The sequence below is a fragment of the Triturus cristatus genome, chromosome 5_1 (assembly GCF_964204655.1).
Source record: "Triturus cristatus chromosome 5_1, aTriCri1.1, whole genome shotgun sequence".
NCBI lineage: Eukaryota > Metazoa > Chordata > Amphibia > Caudata > Salamandridae > Triturus > Triturus cristatus.
This window is the reverse complement of record NC_140587.1, coordinates 450310801-450324396: the sequence shown is the minus strand read 5'-3', so window position 1 is coordinate 450324396 and position 13596 is coordinate 450310801. Positions and strand designations below refer to the sequence as shown.

The 13596-nt window shown below is 46.8% G+C and overlaps 2 protein-coding genes across 2 annotated transcripts in view; one reads left to right on the top strand and one right to left on the bottom strand.

Moving 5' to 3' along the window:
* TMEM67 (transmembrane protein 67) overlaps nt 1-13596 on the top strand; it is a 1162308-nt gene that overhangs the window by 126040 nt on the left and 1022672 nt on the right. The window lies entirely within an intron of this gene.
* LOC146831047 (uncharacterized) overlaps nt 1-13596 on the bottom strand; it is a 498359-nt gene that overhangs the window by 125172 nt on the left and 359591 nt on the right. The window contains exon 6 of the mRNA XM_085605279.1: nt 2594-2734. The gene's annotated coding sequence lies outside the window, so the exon portion shown is untranslated. The remainder of the gene's footprint in view (nt 1-2593; nt 2735-13596) is intronic.

The window sequence follows — 13596 nt, the reverse complement described above, 5'->3', positions numbered from 1 at the left end:
AGAGGAAAATATTGTGTTATGGCAGTCTTGCATGAGGATAATTTGTAGGGTTACTCCCCTAATTCGAGCACTGTGGGAGACATTTTTACCATCAGTGGCCTATGGCACGATATTCTTTAAAGACAATGTCAACATGGTTGGACAGAGCTCAGTCAGCTTACTTCTGCAGAGCATTTTTTCTACCGACTTCTACCTCCCCTGTGCAAATCCGTACCAAATTTAATATGACATCTCAAAAGTGGCTATTAAAATCTATGTTCATAGCCTATTGCCTGAAAGCCATACAAACCTGGGACCACACGCTAAAGAAGTACATCTGGTTAATGATAAGCAACCTGGGGTCAACTTGGCACAAATTTCTAACACACTGCAAGCTCGCGAAATATGGTCTGCCCCCATACCAACAACTGCAGCAGAAAAACTATTAATCAAACAAGCAAAGTTAATGTCGGCCGACAGTGACGCACTAACCCTGAAAAATCTGAGTCATGGTAGTTGGGCGGCAAAAATGTAAAAGAGTGGGGGCCTGCCATACTACCTGTCTTCTCCCTTAAAGCCAATAATGAAGTGCCAACTAATGAGACTACGGGTCGGATTAATTCCACTACTGGCTTATAAGTATGGCCATGGGTATAAGGAAGACATAGCCACACAGTGCCGACTATGTGGGGGAGAAGAGGAAACAATAATTCATATAGTGTGTATCTGTGAGAAACTGTGCACCTTGAGAATTTACTGGCTTTGCCCTGTTTGACGTATTTTAAACGTGCAGACATGTCAAGAAGCTTTGGTAGAGTGTATGAAAGGCGACTCGGTGCAACTGGCTGTATGCTTCATGAAATTCATGACGGCTGTAAAATCCACTTTGGACTTGGATAACTGTATAGAACTATAATGCACAAAGCTGTGTCACCGTTTTACTCTTCATCCCTTTAAAGCTGATAAAATGGTTTACAAATGTTTAACTTAAGAATAGCTGGACCATAATGTTGCAAACTATGCACTTTTATACTTGATTTTAACCTAATACGAATGCAATGATTTTAAGTAATTGCAATAAAAAAATTATCTTATCTATTGCTGGGTTCAGCTGAATGGACAATTAAAATTGAACTGATTTAGTGAAATGTAAGGAATCCATCCGTATGTAGCTGTGGTGGCAATAAAATATAGACTATGGCTTTGGTAAGTTAATACTTCGTTAATCCCTCTTGCTGCATGTGTGACACGTTCTTTGTGTTTAAACTTAATTGCGATATCTAAGAGTCTTCAGTAAGTCCTTTGCTAACTTGTTTGTGGAACTCAGGCTAGTTTTTAGTTTTAATGACCAGATTACTTCAATTGGCTGTTGCTTGGTTTCACTATATTCGAGATCTAAAATATTGGGGAAGCATAATCAATTTTGATGGTTTAGTCAGCATTTCTTATCCCACCTGACTCCTGCAGCCCATAATTTGTTTTTGTTGTAACGGCATGCAAGATGCTTTTGTTCCATGTCGATCTAAAATAGAATCCACTTAATAAAATTTACTGGTGAAAGAATTGTTAAATTTTTCGCTATAAAACATTCTTTTAGATTTTACCCCAACACTTTTACATGTGGGTGTAGTTTCATAGTTAAACTTGTGTGAACATATTAATCTGCTTGCCATAGTACCCGATATTACCATGAATAATGTTTTGCCCCTTTCTGCTACCCACCAGTAGTTTGTTGACTCTAAATACCATATTCGTTTCTAATGTTAGGATGTCTTGAAATAATCAGCATAAGTTGGCAGGTATTTACTTGCAAGTGCAGTGTGTTTGTGCCTAAAGTAGTTTAGTGGGCAACCTGGATAAAGATTTTTTTTTAAAAGTACTTCCTGGACTATTGAAACCAGCCTTGCTATTTCCAGCTCAGAATACTTGGACAAAGTGCTGTTTTTACATACTTATAATGTTGATTGCCCCGATGGAGGCCCATGGCATTTACCGTTTTGACTAGTCATAACCTCAACCATGTAACTGAAGTTGACATCATAGAAAACTTTCTTTCTTTAATCTTTATTTCGGCAATATTACAGCCATAAAAGATACAGGTTAAAACAGCATTACAAGTACAGAGTTTAAAAATAGTTCATTTACATACAAACTTAAATGCAGGAGATGAAAACAAAAAAGAAAAGCAGAGGAGAAGCGGAGTGTACACAGGCTCCTGACTGCTATTCGCAATTAAAAAACATCTTTTGGACCACATGGCAAGCAAGAACTTTGAAAGTGCAAAAACAATATACCCTGCAGTATCTGATTTAAAAATTCTTAATGCAACTGAGCATTTATAGAAGCCCAAATTCTTACATACAGGTACTATCCAGTATTTTCGGGCTCTACTATAGGCAGGGCAAAAAAATAAAATATGACATTCGTTCTCCGTCCCTGCTTCACAGCCTGGGCAATGTGTGTCCCTAGAGGAAGTCCATTTGCTTGTGAAGCTCCTTAATGGGAGTGTGCCGTACCTCCATTGTATATACAACTTTTTAGCTGAGACAGGATAAATGACATTCAGGAAGTCTTCAAAGGCATAAGCAGATTTATTTTCTATAAATGTTCTTACCAGAGTGCCGCTTTGCGAATCATGCAACCATACATTGCTTCTCCGTATCCTGTAGCACTCCGTGAGGGATTTGCCCGAGACTTCTCTACACGCCATATCTGGATTAAGCCATAAAGTTGGAAGACCCATTGCCATTAATTCCTGTTTAACGAAAATGAGCCATGGTATGTTCGTTAACTTGCTTGAACTCAAAACTTCCTGCAATTCAAGTCTGTACGTTAAGAGTTCAGGTGTTACCCACAACCTTCTCCAGAACCTAAGGGGTTTTATAGATATTTATAGATAGCTCCTCCTGAATAGGATATAATCCTAGATCTAACCTTAACGGTAAAAGGGGTGTGCTTTGGGGTAACGCCAGCAACTGCCGCAAAAATCTGTTCTCGACTTTAGATATATTGGACTTGGAGGCGTGCCCCCAAAGTTCCCCCCCATAAAGTGCAGCTGCCCTCACCCTTGTTTTGTATATTTCGAGCACAGGGCTGAGAGGCTTGAATGTTGATGCGTTTGACATTTTAAGAATACCCCCCGCTAGTTGGGATAGTTTAAGTTGAGACCTAGCCTGTTGGGGGCCCCAGGAGAGATTGTAACTTAGCGTGACCCCTAGGTATTGGAAAGTCTGGACCCTCTCCAGTCTAACCAACCCTAGTGTTGGTGCAGGACGGGTGGATGTTGGAGGATTAAAAATCATGTATTTGGTTTTATCTACATTGATTTCCAGTCCACAACGATGACAAAAATCATTAAACCCATCCAATATTCGTTGTATCCCCATAGGGGACTTGGAAAGCAGGAGGGTGTCATCGGCAAACATTATTGCCGGCACCCTCCTGCCTGCCAATCTTGGTGCATCATTATTGGGCACAGCATCCAAGTGTGAAATCATTCCATTCACATACAAGCAAAACAGGGTTGGCGCCAAAACGCACCCTTGCCTGACCCCCCTGTTGACCGGAAACCTGGGAGACAGTACCCCACCTTTCCCACATCTCACCTGTGCAAAATTATGGGCGTGCAACCTCATTAAGACCCCCAGCAGTACTTGCGGAATTCCCATATCCGATAACACAGCCCAAAGTTTCCCCCTAGGTACAGTATCAAAAGCGGACCGGAGGTCCACAAACACCATATAGAGGCTGCCACCCTCTATTGTGACCGTCTTCCAATACAGCATGACTAAGTGGAAGACCTGGTCCATGGTGGATGTGTTCCTCCTAAATCCAGCCTGTAATGGGCTGAGAATTTCAGACTCATCAATCCACTCCTACAAATGGTCTAAGATGAGACGTGAAAACATTTTTTGGCGGACATCAATGAGGCTGATGGGCCTATAATTGACTGGGAGCAGAGGCGAACCCTTTTTGTAAATTGGTACAAACTCTGCTCCCAGCCAAGTGCCCGGCACCTCCATGCCACCCAAGAGGGAGTTGAATAAGGCACAGAGATATGGCGCCCAGATCTTTGGTTGGTCTCTGAACAGGTTACCAGGGAGTTTATTTAGACCGGGTGCTTTACCCAGTGCCAGTTTTCCTATAGCACTTAGGATTTCTTCAGGTGTAAATTCCAAGTCGCCACCCATCACCGATGGAGATGCATGCAGAGGCATGGTGTCTAGGTCAGTGGTTGCTGCGTATAAAGTTTTAAAGTGGAGTTCCCACACACCCGCATCTATGTTTGTTTCAATCGCAGTGCGGGGTTCATCTGACCCTGTATTCACTATAGCCCAAAATCTCCGTGCATCCTTTTTGTCAAGCGAGGAGGCAAGATTCTGCCATCTTTCCCAATCCCACACTTCCTTAGCGAACTTCATTGTTTCTTTGTACAATGTCCTGAGAGAACGGATTTTCGGTTTGTCGTTGCCATCTTTTATGGCCCTCATCAAATCCGTTTTTACCCTCCTACAGGATGCATTGTACCATGAGGAGGTGGGTACCCTACTCCTGCTGAGGGGAACAATCGGATTAAGGAAACCCGCTAAACAGTCAACCAGTTCCTGGTGGACAGAAAGCAGGTCCCCTTGAGTGGCTTGGGTCATGGGTTGAGCGATGATATCGCTTGCCTTCGTAAGAAAGGGAAGAGTGGCTTTGTATAAGTTGGGGAGTAACTCGCTCTTGGCCTGCAATTTTCCCCACTTGACCCGCCGTCTGTTATTGGTGATAACCAGCCGAGAGTCCATAGTTACCTCGCTGCCTTTTTCCAAAATATATGGGGAGTCCAGTTTCAAAATCAGGGCGTTATGATCGCTTTCCAACCTATCCCGTACCTCAAAATCCACTACCTTTGACCACAGACGAGTCTCAACCATAACATAATCCAAGCGCGATTCATGAGTTCTTTTATTATAAGTGCACTTGAAGGGGATGTCTGAGGGCAATCGTCCATTTACTGCCCTAATAGATTTATGCAATGTTAGGGTCATGATCTGCAAGGCCAATGGGGACCATGCCTTAGCGAAAGGGGAGTTACAGGGTGGAATTCCCCAATACTCATCCTCTTCCATTAACGCCCCCTCCTTCAACCCTCTTAGGGGCCCATAGTGGCAATTAAAGTCACCTGCTACCATATAATAAATATCAGGGCTTAGGGAGTCAAGAAAAGTTGACAACTCCCCAATGGTACTTGACTCTTTAGCCAGGGCAGTCGGGCGAGAAAATACATTCACAACTGCCAGTTTATATGATGTGGGCCAGGTCATTAGGATACATTGTATGTTATCCGAATTAGTAGGGATGGATTCGGCTTTACAACCTAGATGTAGACCTACCCACGTTGTTAGGCCTCCAGAAGGTCGACCTTTCCCTCCCCATCGGGCTTTGATATTAAAGGTCGCATACCCTGCTCTAGCATGCTCCTCCCTAGCCCATGTCTCCTGGAACAGGGACATATCAGTACTGTCCACAAAAGAGCCCCAGTCCGGGCAGGCCAACTTACTTTGGAGGCCCGCAACATTCCATGACATAATGGACAAGTACCTAGAGTTGCCAGGGATATGACGTGTGGTAACCTGTGGAGTGGTTTTACACCCCGACTGGTTTGCCTCATGCCCCCGATGGTTAACATCGTTACTGTTTTCCCGGGGTGGTAAAGGGGTCTGTTCCCGGGGGGTGCTCCCTATTTCCAAATTGTCACTATTCATACAGGTTCCTTTTGATTGGGAAGAGATCCCAGATGTACCGGATGATAGGTGGCTGTCCCTAGTGAGCTCGAGATTAACAAGCTCACCAGGAGTTTTGGCCCAGGGTTCCAAGTTATTCGAGGCCATTCAATCAACCTGATCCAGGCCACTGAACCTGTTCTAACATGGAATGTGATATAGGACCGGGGCGGGAGCATCATACCTAAATTTCCCACCACCACCCCCTCGCATATGGCTTACTTGGGACCACCCTTCTTCCTGGTTTCTCAAATGACCGTCAGGATAAAAAAACGTAAGGGGACGAACTGCAATTTTTGTTCCTGGACAGGGTAAATTCCAATTATAGATATACTCTGCAGTCCGTGGGTCCCTAAAGTTAACCAGTACACAATCGCCGGTTAAAGATTTGGGTGTTCGTCCCACCCATCCCACCCTTCTGACCATTATGATCTCACTTGTAATGTGAGGGGGCAGTGGCCTGTAAATATTAAGCCACTGTATAATTTTTTGTTTTTCAGGGAGCTGAAAGTCTCTCTATTTGGTGCACTGATTTCAGGTACCCCCGTTAGTACAACTAGGTAGGGGCTTACTTGAGGTGGCAAATCAGCTCTGGTGGTAATTCTTGGTTCCTCTCTGATGTCTTCCACCCTCTCTGCCCTTCCGACGTAACTATTGGTTTTTGTATGGGCCATACCTACACTATTAGTAACTGAGTGCTGGTTATCCCTAGCGCTCACTCCTTGTTGGGTGTATAATGGGTTTAAAGTTTTGACATTTGCTTCCTGAGGTGTATTCTGATTGTTAGTAATTGGATGTAACTCACGGCAATAGCAGTGTCAAGTACCCCAGCCCCCCCAATTATGCTCTTGCGATTACCATTGCCCTGGGCCGATATTTTGGTAGAGATACTACTTAAAGTGCCCACAGTTGTTTGTTCGAGCTTGATAAGTTGTGTCTCAATGCTGCTAAGTCTCTCCTCCAAAGGATGGATGAGGGAGCGCAATAGTGCATCTAATTTCAAAAGGGTAGGCTCTCCATCTGTTGGAGGTACAAATGATGAATCAACCTGTTCCTGACCTGTGCCCTCCACTGGGGTGGTTCGGTGGGAGGACACAGGGGGTGGGACACAATCCCCTGGGCCCTCACCCTCGAGCTCCTTGGAGACTTTATTTTTTCTGCATTTGGGTATTTTTACTCCCCTAGTTTTAACTTTCGAAGTGCCTATAGTAGGTAGCTTATTTTTTGGAATCGTCCCTATTTCTTTTCCCTTGGTTTTTCGTAAATTCGGTCTTTCCATAGGCGCCGCCAGTGTTGAATCATCCAAGGTCACAAGAGAATCTTGATAACTCAGGACGCCACTGGGAGGGGAATCATCCAGAAACTGACTGAGAGGCTGGTTAAATGCATGTGTTGTGACAATGTCGGTTTTGTTGTGCGCACCCCTCTGAGCCTTGGGTGTGCGGGCATTTGCAAAGTGGCCCATCGAAGACCTTTTAGCCATGGCAAGATCCTGTGAAACTCTACGTTCCATCAGAACGATGCCCTGGTCAATCACAGAATTAGCTCTCACTATAAAATTATCCAGTGTACCAGTTAGGTTACCACTGGGAAGTAAGTTCCTGGCCTCCTTCGACGCCATGATAAGGCTTGCGTACCTAAAAAAGGAACTTCCAAGCTTAGAGAAAAAAAAAAAAGAAAAAATTAAAAATCTTAAACTCGAGCTATTCAGGCCAACATGCACACTTGGAAGTAAAATATCACAGAGGGGCGTCCAGAATTGAGACACGGAGGGGCTGTGTGGGCTCAGGACTAAAGAGAAGGGGCCCGGTCCGGTCTCCTCCGGTCTCAAACGGGCTACAATGGGCCCGCCCTTGGCCCGGGCTTCGCCCGCGCGCATCCCGCGTCGCGGTAAGATCAAATCAGTTATAACCAAGCAACCAAGGGGCGGGAACACAGAGGAAGAGGCAGCAGGTGTGTCCAATGACTGCTGGTCCTCGCAGTCCTCCGGTTAGGCACTTCCTCGAACAACCAAGCAGCTGACTCTGGCAAGCGGCACCCGTGAAGCGGGGGCCGCAAGAAGTAAGTAATATCCGGCAACAAAGGGGCGGGAACACAGAGGAAGAGGCAGCAGGTGTGTCCAATGACTGCTGGTCCTCGCAGTCCTCCGGTTAGGCACTCCCTCGAACAACCAAGCAGCTGTCTCTGGCAAGCGGCACCCGTGAAGCGGGGGCCGCAAGAAGTAAGTAATATCCGGCAACCAAGGGGCCGGAACACAGAGGAAGAGGCAGCAGGTGTGTCCAATGACTGCTGGTCCTCGCAGTCCTCCGGTTAGGCACTCCCTCGAACAACCAAGCAGCTGACTCTGGCAGACTATATTTCCATTGTTTTGTTGGCTCCGCCCCCGAAGAGATTATATTTTCCATTGTTTAGCTGGCTCCGCCCCCGCACTGATTAGAATATTTTCCATTGTTCCTCGGCCCGCCGAGGCTCGTGCCTCACCCTACTCTGATTTGTTCTCTGTCTGTCCAGGAAGTCATTGCTGACTATGGCGTAGTTCCGCATAGAAAACACGTGTTCAGTTCAATAGAAAGTAGTATTTTTTTTGCTTTGTTTTTTACAACCTTTATTAAGCTTTTTCATGTGAAGGTACATCGTATTACACATTGCAGTGAACACATTAATTATGTAGAAGGCATAGGATACAATTCAGGCATTGTGCGCAATCTGTACAAAATGTAGTATTGTCTACGATACATTCCGATAATGTCCCAAGACAGCTAGGAAGGTCACCAGTCAAGCACATGGTTGTGCACTACATTCCCAGCCTTCAAGCTATTGTATTCGAGGGGAGCGGTGTCCGCTCAACAGTCCCACAACTCCCAATCCCACCCTGAACCCACTCTTCGTAACCAAGCATGCCACAAAGAAAGAATTCTTAGTCTGGGAGCCATAGAGCATACTCCTGGAGGGATGGGGGGGGCCAGAGGAGAGGACAACCCCACCCCAAGCGTGCGGCAGGGGAAGGAAGGAGGTCGATCAGTGCAGTAAGAGAGGGTGAACTAAATGGATAAACAAGAACCCCCCTATGAAGTGTGGGGGGGGGTGAGCCTGCCCCACGGCGACCACCACCCGCCAGGAAGCGGTCTTAACCACCCGAAATACTACACCACTCAGAGCCAGGAGACAGATTATCGCTCTCAGCTATCGCAACCCACATCCGTCAACATGCACTACAGCTTATGCGGGGGAACTCCGGGGGTTGGTCACCACAGCCCCCCCCCTCCTCCTCGCTCTTAAACAGTTCAGCCAGATGTGCCCATTCCAGGGATATAGGACGCTTGCGCAGCCCCCGACTTTCCTCACGATACAGCGCCTCTCGCTCCACCACCGACCATCTCAACACCTCTTCTCCCCAGGCCTCTACACGTGGCAGTGTGCGAGACTTCCAACGCTGTGTTATCAGGCGTTTTGCGAGCATTAATGCCAGGTTGGAGAAACGGCGCAGCCGTTTCGCTTTAAGGGGGAGCGGTAAAAGACCCAATAAACCAGCCTCTGCTGTGTCCCAGGAGGGGCGTTCGGCAATCGTGCTTAAGACGTGTGTTATCCTACCCCAGTATCCCCGCAGTGCCGGGTAGAGCCACAGCATGTGTAACAGGTCGGCGTCCGGTGCCAGGCAGCGAGGACAGGTCGCAACCGCTGTATTGTACATCTTACTCAGTGTATGGGAATAAGGTACGCCCTGTGGAGGACAAACAATTGAATAGTTTTCAATCTTCAGTTGCGGGATACTTTTTTAGGGTACTCCAATATATAGGCCCACTCTTTATCACTAAATGTCCGGGACAAATCTGTTTCCCACCGTGTCCTGAGAGTAGCTACAGAGACCTGTGTGTGCTCCCGGAGGCCCCGGTAAAACCATCGAATCAGAAATCGTCCATGGCCCATTATGTGGAGGGATCGCAAAAGGTGGAATGTGGAGGGCTCTACAGGTGTCGCCTGCCATTGTGTCCGAATATACCGAGAGATCGCAGCGTGGAGCAGAAACTGGGTGTCGGGTACCCCGTTGACCCTCACAAAATCTACATGGGACATCAAGCTGCCCTCCTGGAAAAAACGCTCCTATGGTTTCCACCCCCTGTTGTGTCCATGGCCGTACTTGCCCGGCGCACAGAATTCCCTGCCTCGTGGGGAGGCCACACAGCGGCATGTTGGGAGAATTTGGATTTTGGCATATTTAATGCCCTTGTCCAGTAATGGAGCGCTATCCTCAGCAGGGCCGGTGGGTCTAATGGCTTAGGGATGCCGGGGCACAACAGCGATTGCCAATTTCAAACAGGTTTTTTCCGGCCAGCCAGTAGGCCAACCACTGCAGCTGGCCAGCAATACAGTATGCCCTAAAGTTGGGTGCTCCCATCCCTCCAGATCCGCTCGGTAACCACAACTTAGCTAATGCAACCCTATGTCTCCCCGGACCCCAGATCAGCGAGATCAGCAGTGCATCCAACTCACGAAAGATCCAAGCGGGATATGCCACCGGGACGTTGACGAAATAGTAAAGCAGGCGAGGCAACATTACCATCTTGGATATCGCTACCCGCCCCGCTATGGTGAGGGGCAATGTGTTCCAAAATGCAATTTGGGAGCGTATGGAAGAGATGGTGCGCACCAGGTTGCCTGCAATGACATCCGGCACGGAACGAAAGATATTAATCCCCAAGTACCTAAAGGTGACTGGCGCCACCCTGAAGGACAAGGGCCCGAAACGGAGCTCCGTAGCTGCGAGCGTGCCACTGAAAGAATAGGCTACAGACTTGGAAGCATTGAGGTGCAATCCGGAGATCTCCCCGAAGCGGAGAAAAAGATCCGCCACCTCCCTCATGTCAGCCTGGAGATCACGAAAGTACAACAGCATATCGTCTGCGTAAAGCGAGACCGATTGCAAGATGCCCTCCATCAGGATGCCATGGGGAACCATGGCTCGCCTGAGATTCTGGGCTAACGGTTCAAGCGCCAAGACGAACAATATAGGTGATAGTGGACAACCCTGGCGTGTACCCCGAAAGATGGGGTAGGCTGAGGAGATAATCGAGCCTGTCTTTGCCCTCGCCGTGGGGGCGGTGTAGAGCAGCTGAATCCAGGCACATAGTTCTGGGGGAGCGCCCATTTTTCTCAATACTTCCAACATATAAGACAAGCTGAGCGTATCAAAGGCCTGCGATATATCTAAGGATAAACACCCCGCACCCTCCGGGCGGAGCCCTGAGGCGTGCAAGATGGCATGAAAGCGCCTAAGATTCAGCGATGTACGCCGTCGTGGAACAAAACCACATTGGTCTGTATGGATCAGTCGCGAAAGGAGTGGAAGAAGGCGGTTAGCAAGGAGTTTACTAAGAATTTTATATTCTGTGTTGAGGAGCGATAGAGGCCTAAGGATGTCATATCTAAGGGATCCTTATCTGGCTTTAGGAGGGAAGTGACGATCGCCTCCCGAGTGGTAGGGGGCAGCCTCCCTTCTGCTGTTGCAGGGATTCTGCTTATGCACAGAACTATGCGCAGGAAACCAGGACCTCAGAGAATTGTGGTGTACCAGAAACTCCCCTCAGAACCAAGAACCCCTATCCGACTAGCTTAGTGTCCCATTCGTTATCCGAGATTTAGCTCGGCGGTCCCAATGTATAGACAACCCAGAACAAGCGACTTAGATACTCTCAGGAGTGGTGGGAATCCAAAATACCCGTTGGTAGCTATATATCAGTCCACAACAGAATAACAAAGACACGGTAAAGTTTAAAGAGTTTATTTTATAAACCTCGCGTCCTAAGATGCAGTACTTTGGCTAACACAAGCAGACAAATGGTTAGGATTAGCAGCATCAGCATTGTTACAATACCATAGAAAATGAAAGGAGCAATCATAATAATAATGACAGTGGAAAGCAACCACCCTCCTTTCTCTAGCAACTAATAAGGTATTATTAGACTAATAGAAGGTCTCTTAGGCTTGCATGGGGGACCCCATACCTTATAGATCAGCTTAGTGGAATCACATCGCAGGATCAGCTAGGCTCTCTCCTGCAACAGCTCTTCGTTTCGAATGTAACAGAAAACATGCTGCTCTGTAATATTAAAGGGCTCGTCTTTCAGGTATTGGCAGCTGTATGTATGTTATGGCTAAAAAGTGGTACGATCAACCTGAACACAACAACCTGCCCCGTCTAGTGACCCAGACTCGTTCTTTACACGGTGTACAGACCAAGGTCACAGCTCGCTGTTAAGGATGTTAAACAACAGACGGTTCTCATGTGAAGCAAAGTCGAGTCAGCAGTTCTCGAATGAATAACATGTAACAACAGTGTCGCGTGCAAAAGCAGCAGAAGCGGCAAGCTGGCTTTCTAACAGCCATCGAGGTTATGCTAACTTAGCGTTGTACATAGGAAGTGGTTAACCCACACTACACCCCCCTTTGATCGGACTACTAACCACTAGGGGCGCACTTATCAAGAACGCAGAGTTCAAGTTGGAAAGAACGGAACCAAGGGCATGAACTATAAGTCCATATAAGGTAAGTGTAAAGTTCGAAAAAGAAAAAAATTTAAAAACCGAAAAAGATGTCGTCAGGTGGAAAAAAAAACATGAAAAAATGGGGAAAAAACGACATCGATCGATACATCATGGGTCGACCAGGATAAAAAGTCAATCCATAAAAGTATAGGCACAATAAGTTGCAACAGCCTCCAAGAGGAAATCATTGGAGCGTTCCGCGAAAGTATCTGCCATCCAGTTCAGCAAGGGAAAGGAACACACGTGTTCACTCACAATAGGAGCTTCCAGCACCACACGGGGACAACAGGAAGGTTCCTCGATCTAACTTCGTTCCAGAAAGTCAATTGCAGCCTCTTCAATGGCCCAATTACCAAGGACTCCATGTGCCGCACCCAAGGCCATAAACCCAACACCAGAACATTCATACTCATGAGCCGTTAAGGGACCCATCAGTTGACCAAAATCCGGTACAGGTAACACCGAGGTTGACAGGCATAAATCCAGAGCCCACTGGAATGGACAATCCAGGCAGTGAAAGACAGGCTGCACACAAGTAAAGAAGGGAAACCGGAAGGATAATCCATACGCGACACTTAAAGTCGCCAGGGGCAACGTACCATAGTATTCAAGCATCCGGTTACGCAGATGAAACAGCCGGGGCATGTTGTCTCTGTACGCAAGTTGCGCAGCCATTGCGTAGGACGCAAACCAACAAAAGTATTCCAGCTATAAGGGCGAGAAGCAAAGGAAGACCTCCGAAGACGCTGGAAAAAATAGAATGAAAGAATGCGGGAATCACACCAAAAATAGTCTGAAAGGAGGTCACGAGGCCGGATCCCACTAGTTTAAAAAAATGAACTATGCCGGTCGTAGACGAGGCATTAAAGATAGTCTGTATCAATGTTCCAAAATGGAAGGGGAGGTCAGTATTCAAAAGCGCCTGCACTTCCGTGCGGGTGTTTGCCACGTGAAGAAGAAAGGTTTCACGGGATGAAGTCAAAGCGACCTCCCTTTGAGACAAAAGAGCCCTTATTCTGCTCATCTGGTTGAACTCTGCGCTCAAGGTTGGAATCGAAGGCCAGATAGAAACATCGAGCCGGCCATGCGGGGGTGGAAAAAGGACATTATTACAGCAAACTACACGCTGTGAAACAGTGACTATGTATGGTATGTCCTTTAGCATCCCACAGCAATTTTCATTATTTAAAAGTAAAATAACTACCGTTAGCAAGCAGTGTAAATGAAGGGGTTATAACTGGCACCGGTACACCTTTCAGGACGCAAGCCAAATTAGGAGCGTGTACATTGCAAGCACCATGTAATTGTAT